This window comes from Sminthopsis crassicaudata, chromosome 1, assembly GCF_048593235.1.
Source record: "Sminthopsis crassicaudata isolate SCR6 chromosome 1, ASM4859323v1, whole genome shotgun sequence".
NCBI classification, from domain to species: Eukaryota; Metazoa; Chordata; class Mammalia; order Dasyuromorphia; family Dasyuridae; genus Sminthopsis; species Sminthopsis crassicaudata.
In genome coordinates, this window is record NC_133617.1 from 650,948,537 (window position 1) to 650,955,483 (window position 6,947).

Here is a 6,947-nt window from a genome sequence, read left to right on the forward strand (position 1 = left end):
CACGGCATTCGCGAGACTTCCCGGGCCGCCTTCCCAGCGGGACCGGCCGAGGCCGGACGGTTACGTCACTGGACGCTCCTCCCTCGTCTTCTTTATTCCTTCCTGCACCCCAGTTTGTGTCTGTAACTGTAGTCCGACGGGGGAGTCCTCGTCCTGTTTAAGTGCTCGCAGCTGGAGCAGCACTTGAAGCTGAGGCGCTGAGAAAAGCGACGGGAGGGCTGGAGGCGGCGATCGAGGAATGGGGCGCGTTCCACAAATCACCCGAAACCTCCCGGGGCCTGAAAAACCGGAGGGCTCTCACCGCGATCAAACCGGTGATGCTAGTGGTGTGTCCCGCTGTAGTTCCAGGGGCGCCTGAGTGTTAGCCACCGGTATCGTTAGAGGGTCGGGGAAGACAGGACCCGAATTAGATCCGGATAGGAACTTTAGAAAATGAAAACAGATTTCCCCTTCTTGTTGATAAAGAAGAATTGGCCTTGGAACTCTGAAATTTAAACGTTTTCTAAGGCTTTACTGATACGGAAGCAAGGATACTCCCACACCCCGGTTAACTTTTTTTTTAATAAAAATGTATGGATCTGCAAGAGATAAAAAGCCATCTGGCCGGTAAATGTTTATTAAATTGGATTAGGCAAGATCTATACCTAATATATTTGATCAATTTTACAAAATTTAATTTAAGCTTCATCTGGGAAAAAAATATGAAAGCTTTAAAGTTTTGTCAAGACCCTGCAGTATATATACTCTGTACGAAATACGCTCAAGGATGAAAAAGAAAAGAACTTAATGTATAATAGAGGTAATATGACTTGCAGAAATAAGTATGAAAGAATAGAATAGGATGATGATGGGGAAAGACACCAAAAAACCTCAAGAAAACCTGAGAAGGACACATTTACTTTCAGCGGAGAGAAAGTAGAGATGGAGTAATGTTGAAGGAGAAGGTTGGCACCTAAGATCTTTGCAAAAAAAAAAAAAGGATTCCAGTGGGCAAAGATAAGGTGGAAGTTTGTTCTGGTGCAGATGAAGACTTATAAATACAGAGATAGGAGAATGCAAAGTGCAAGAAAAAAGTTTGACTGAAATACAAAGTGCTTGAACAGGAGTATTGTTCTTTTTTTTTTAATACACATTCTTATTAACTTTTGATAAATGTTTAACTTTTCAGGAAGCTTGTAATTCTATTGGTTTTAATTTTTTTAATAAAGTTTTTTTTCAAAACATATGCACAGATAATTTGACAACATTGACCTTTGCATAGCCTTGTTTCAGATTTTCTCCTTTCCCCCACCCTCTCTCTCCCCTAGATGTCAAGCAACCCAATATATGTTAAACATGTTAAAATATATGTTAAATCCAATATATATAAATGATTTATACAATTCTCTTGCTACACAAGAGAAACCAGATTAAAAAAAAGAAAGAAAATGAATTTTAAAAAAGAATTGGAAGCTTGTAATTCCAAAGACAAGCAGGTTTTAATGAGCATTAAATGATGAAAAGGGTGTGAAGAATATATTGGAGATGGAGAATTTTTGTTTGCTTTTGTTTTTTAACAATAAGTAGGAGGAAGAACTAACAAAGGAAGATAGAACATTGTGAAAATTGAGGCAGAAATCACTAGTTCAGGGTAAAGGATAAAAGTATGCTTGAGAATGCTACATCATTAATGAATAAGTCTACTCCCTTCTAAACTCATTTGGAATACTTTTCTTGCTTTCCGGCGATTCTACTTGCCCTTTCAGCTACAAAATATTGCTCTTTTTTTCTGCAAAATCTCTGATTCATTTCCCCTCTCTGCATGAGTCATGTTTTCTGATAAAACACACTGAAAATCTGACATATAGTTGCTAGATTTCAGGATGAAACCCCTAATCTATTTGTCTAGTTATACACTCCCTCCTAAGTATGGATGACTCCCTGATCTTATGTAGAATCAAGGCCTCCCCATGCTATGAGTTGCCATACCCTCCAAAATAAGCATTGGTGGCCAACCTTCTGGGGTTGAACTTCTCTTCCGCATGAAGCTAGGCTGCTTCTTGTAGCAAAAGTATGTCATCTCTTGTAGGCCAGGAAGATGTCTTAGAGTTCGTGCTCTGATGACAGCCTTCAAGAATATGAGTTCTTTGATTTCAAAATAAGTCTTAATAAAAAAAAGTCCTTATAAACAAAATGTTAAAATACACAATCTACTTTACCTTTTATGTGCTATGATGAGAAAGCTGACCTCAGTTTGAAAGTATATAAACCATAAGCTTTCCAACAGGACCTATCTGGTTCTTTTTTAAGGGAGTTTGAATTTACCAGAGAACCCACGATGGAGAAATGTTACAAACGTATACCATCTGATTCTGAAGTGTAGAAGTAGAAGAGACAGAGCTCCTCCAGTACAATTATACTCAATATATATACTGTATATTTAACAGACAAGGAAACTGAAGTCCCAGAGAAGAAAAGTGAATTATTGTCCTCAGACACATAAAAACTAGAGCTAAGATATGAACCTAGATCCGCTCATTGTGTGTGTGTGTGTGTGTGTGTGTGTGTCTGTCTGTCTGTCTGTCTGTGTCTGTGTGACCTCTGAAGTTTCTTTCCATTCTAACAGATCCAGATATAGAAATCCCTACTATATGGGATGCAATATACTGAATGCAGTGGGTAGTACAAAGTCCCTGCCTTTAGAGAATTTATAGTCAAGTTTGTGAGACAAATGATCTAAACTCTTCACAATATTGCCCTAATCTAGATTTATAACCTTATTACCCTCTATTTCATGTCATAAAGTTTCCATGCCAGCCAAACTGAACTGTCTAAACTTGTCCTTTACTTCTCTCCCTGCATGGGACATTCAGGCTTTTCCCTATTCCTAGAACACACTCCTTCCTCATCTCTACCTGTTAAAATCTTTTTTTCTTTTTACAAGGCTCAATTTGGGTACAAACTCCTCCATGAAGACTTCCCTTATCCTTTCTTCCCTTCTCAAGTGAAAGTACTATTTCTAGAATATTCTGTCTGGATCTCTCTCTTACTTCTATTTTATTTTATAATAGCTTTTTATTTTTCAAAATACATGCAAAGAATGTGGAAATAAGTATAGAAGAATTGTGCATATTTAACTTATATTGGATTACTTGCTGTCTAGCGGAGTGGTAAGGGAAAAGAAGATGAAAAATTTGAAACACAATTTTGCAAGGGTAAATGTTGAAAACTATCTTTGCATGTATTTTGAAAATAAAAAGCTATTTTTTAAAACTGTAAAATATATAAAAACATATTTAAAAGCTATATAATAATTGTACCTACCTCATAAAGTTGTTGGGAGAATTAAATAAGGTAATAAATATTTTTAAAAATACATGTGAAAATACAGTTTTCAACATTCATCCTTGCAAAACCTTGTGTTTCCTACTTTTCTCCCTCCCTCCTCCTCCTAGACAATAAGTAATCCAATATAGGTTAAACACATGCAATTCTTCTAAGCATATTTTTATATTTATCATGATGCACCAGAAAAATCAGATCAAAAAGGGAAAAAAACTAGAGAAAAAAAAACAGCAAACAAATAACAATAACAACAACATAGGTGAAAATATTATGTTGTGATCCACATTCAGTCCTCATAGTCCTCTCTCTGGATGTAGATGGCCCTCTCCATCACAAAGTCTATTGGAATTGATCTAAATCACTATTGTATAACATAATTATCTGTGCACTTTTGAGAGTGATTGAGGGCTTTATACTATTTTTTGATTTCCATGCTTTACCCAAAGATAATCACTTAAGAAATCTTTGTTGAGTTTAATTTGACATGGGGGGGGGGGGGGTTTGTAGGCCTTTGGCATCTACTCCCACACTCCTACCGCCTTCAGAGCATAGGTAGAGGCACTCTTTTGAAATACCTCCCTTTAGGCATTCCAATTGGCAGAGCTTTCCCTTAATTAAGGACCTGAAGCACCTCTTTGGGGGATGGGACTTTTTCCAAGAATTGTCCAGGAAAGAACAATGAGAACAGTTGCCCATTGTCACTATCTGCAAGGGAAAGAACTGCAGCTTTCTTTCCAAGTTCTCCTCTCCACCAGAACATAGGTGTGACCATTTTCTATTTGGTCTGAATTCATTTAATTTTTTCTCTGCTTTGTGGGACTAAAATAATATGTATCAATAAAAATCTCTTTGGTTCGTCTACAGCCCCCGACTGGTAAGAAATCCCAATCAATCAACAAGCATTTATTAAGTTCCTACAATATGCCAAGCACTATGCAGGTGCTAAGAAATAAGTGCAAAAATAAGCAATCCATAGTATCAGGAAGTCTACATTATTTGAAAAGAAACAGTATACCCCATTTGGGGTTTTCTTGGCAAAGATATAGGAGTGGTTTGTCAATTCCCTCTCCATCTCATTTTACAAATGAGGAAACTGAGGCAAACAAGGTTAAGTGACTTGCCCTAGGTTATACACTAGGGTCTGAGGCCAGATCTGAACTCAGAAAGAAGATCCTTTCTGATTCCAGGCTTAGCATTCTATTCTTAGCACCACCCTAATAAGTATAGACTAATTAAAATTTTTCATTCACTAAAAATGTATAAAGCACCTACTATGTGCCAGGCACTGGGCTAAGTGCTGGGGATGAAGGAAGGAAGGAAGGAAGGAAGGAAGGAAGGAAGGAAGGAAGGAAGGAAGGAAGGAAGGAAGGAAGGAAGGAAGGAAGGAAGGAAGGAAGGAAGGAAGGAAGGAAGAAAGGAAGAAAGAAAGAAAGAAAGAAAGAAAGAAAGAAAGAAAGAAAGAAAGAAAGAAAGAAAGAAAGAAAGAAAGAAAGAAAGAAAGAAAGAAAGAAAGAAAGAAAGAAAGAAAGAAAGAAAGAAAGAAAGAAAGAAAGAAAGAAAGAAAGAAAGAAAGAAAGAAAGAAAGAAAGGAAAGAAAGAAAGAAAGAAAGAAAGAAAGAAAGGAAAGAAAGAAAGAAAGAAAGAAAGGAAAGAAGGAAGGAAAGAAAGAAAGAAAGGAAAGAAAGAAAGAAAGAAAGAAAAAAGAAAGAAAGAAAGAAAGAAAGAAAGAAAGAAAGAAAAGAAGGAAAGAAAGAAAGGAAAGAAAGGAGAAGGAAGGAAGAAAGAAAGAAAGAAAGAAAGAAAGAAAGAAAGAAAGAAAGAAAGAAAGAAAGAAAGAAAGAAAGAAAGAAAGAAAGAAAGAAAGAAAGAAAGAAAGAAAGAAAGAAAGAAAGAAAGAAAGAAAGAAAGAAAGAAAGAAAGAAAGAAAGAAAGAAAGAAAGAAAAGAAAAGAAAAGAGGGAGGGAGGGAGGAAGGAAGGAAGGAAGGAAAGAAGGAAGGAAGGAAGGAAGGAAGGAAGGAAGGAAGGAAAGAAAAGAGAAAAAAGAAAAAGACAGTTCCTGTAATGGGATAGTCAATATAGAAATAAATATATACAAAGTGATCTATATAAAGGAGAAATAGAAAATAATTAAAAGAAATAAAGCGCTGGAGTTGAGAGGGATTTAGAAAGGTAGGATTTTAGTTAAGATTTAAAGGAAGCAGGGACAGCTAGTTGGCATAGTGGATAGATCATTGGCCTTTTAAAGTCAGGAGAACCTGAATTCAAATTTGACTTCTGACACTTATGAGCCACATCTCTGACAGAGACAGAGAGAAAGAGAAAAAGACAGAGACAGAGACAGAGACTGGAGATGTACTCATGTGAATAATAGGCCTTTTGGAGCTCAGTTTCCTCATCTATAAAGTAAACGGATTTTCTCACCTGGCCTTCAAATTTTTTTCCAAATCTAACAGACTATGGTCTTATGATTAAAAATCCAGCTAGTGTATATTATTATTCCTTATTGAAAACAGTATCCAGTACATGGTAGGTATTCAATAAAGGCTTATTAACTTGAAAAGAAGCAAAGCAACTTCTAGTTCTATAATAATAATTCTATGACCTTATAAATTTGATTCATTCATAAAAATAATTGATTTTTTCATATTTAACTGAGAGTTGAAATTTTGAGAGAAGAATTATCTCCTTCCTTGGAAGTACAAGCCCCAAGATCAGGAGTCAGGAGACCAGTTCTCAGGATATATGTAAATGAGTGAATTTCTTATCTCACTGTCACCTGAACGATCCAGGTAGGTCACAATTACCTCCTGACTATCTGCTTCTACTGAGAAGGTAGAACTTTATGAAAACTTATGATAAAGAAAGTTTATTTTCCTTTGAGCCTTTCTGGGGCTCTGTGGGTCTAAGGATTTTATGAGAGTTTTCAATATATTCTGAAAATACTTTAATATAAAATACTAAAGCTTTGCCTGAGGTCAATTGTAGCATTTTCAGAAATATTATTACTCAAAAGATCAGGACTGGAAATCATGGTGATCACTTAGATTTTCTTTTGTATTTAGTTTTTTAAATGGGTTAACAGAGCTTCCCTCCCCAAAGAGTTAAAGTGATTCTCACTCCAAAGGGCTTAAAAAAAAAAATTCTTTAAAAGATTGAAAACATTTGCTTCCTTAGTTTGTCAGTCAGTAAACATTTAAGTGCCTTCCTTCCATGTGCTAAGAATTATGCTAAGCCTTGGATATACAAAAAAAAAGGCAAAAGGCATGAGATTGGAAACTTTTGTATAGAGCTAGATTTTTAACAACTCATGAATTAAAGAGAACTCATTTACACTTTATTCTCTTGAAGGAATCATCAACTGAAGTTTAGTGTATTATATATATAAATAGTAGACCCACAGAATGTCAGAGGTGAAAAATCATTTTAGATTAACCTGAATCTTTTTATAGATTGGATAGGAATACTAAAATTGAGGAAAGTGAAAGGATTCGCCCACTTTTAACAAAGAATGTGTTTTAGCTAAGAGTTGGCTCTGAATATGATTCTTGTGTTGGGGTTTAGAAGCTGAATCCCAAAATATTGTTGGGGAAGTGTCTTAGAATTTCTAGGCTTAGACCATTTC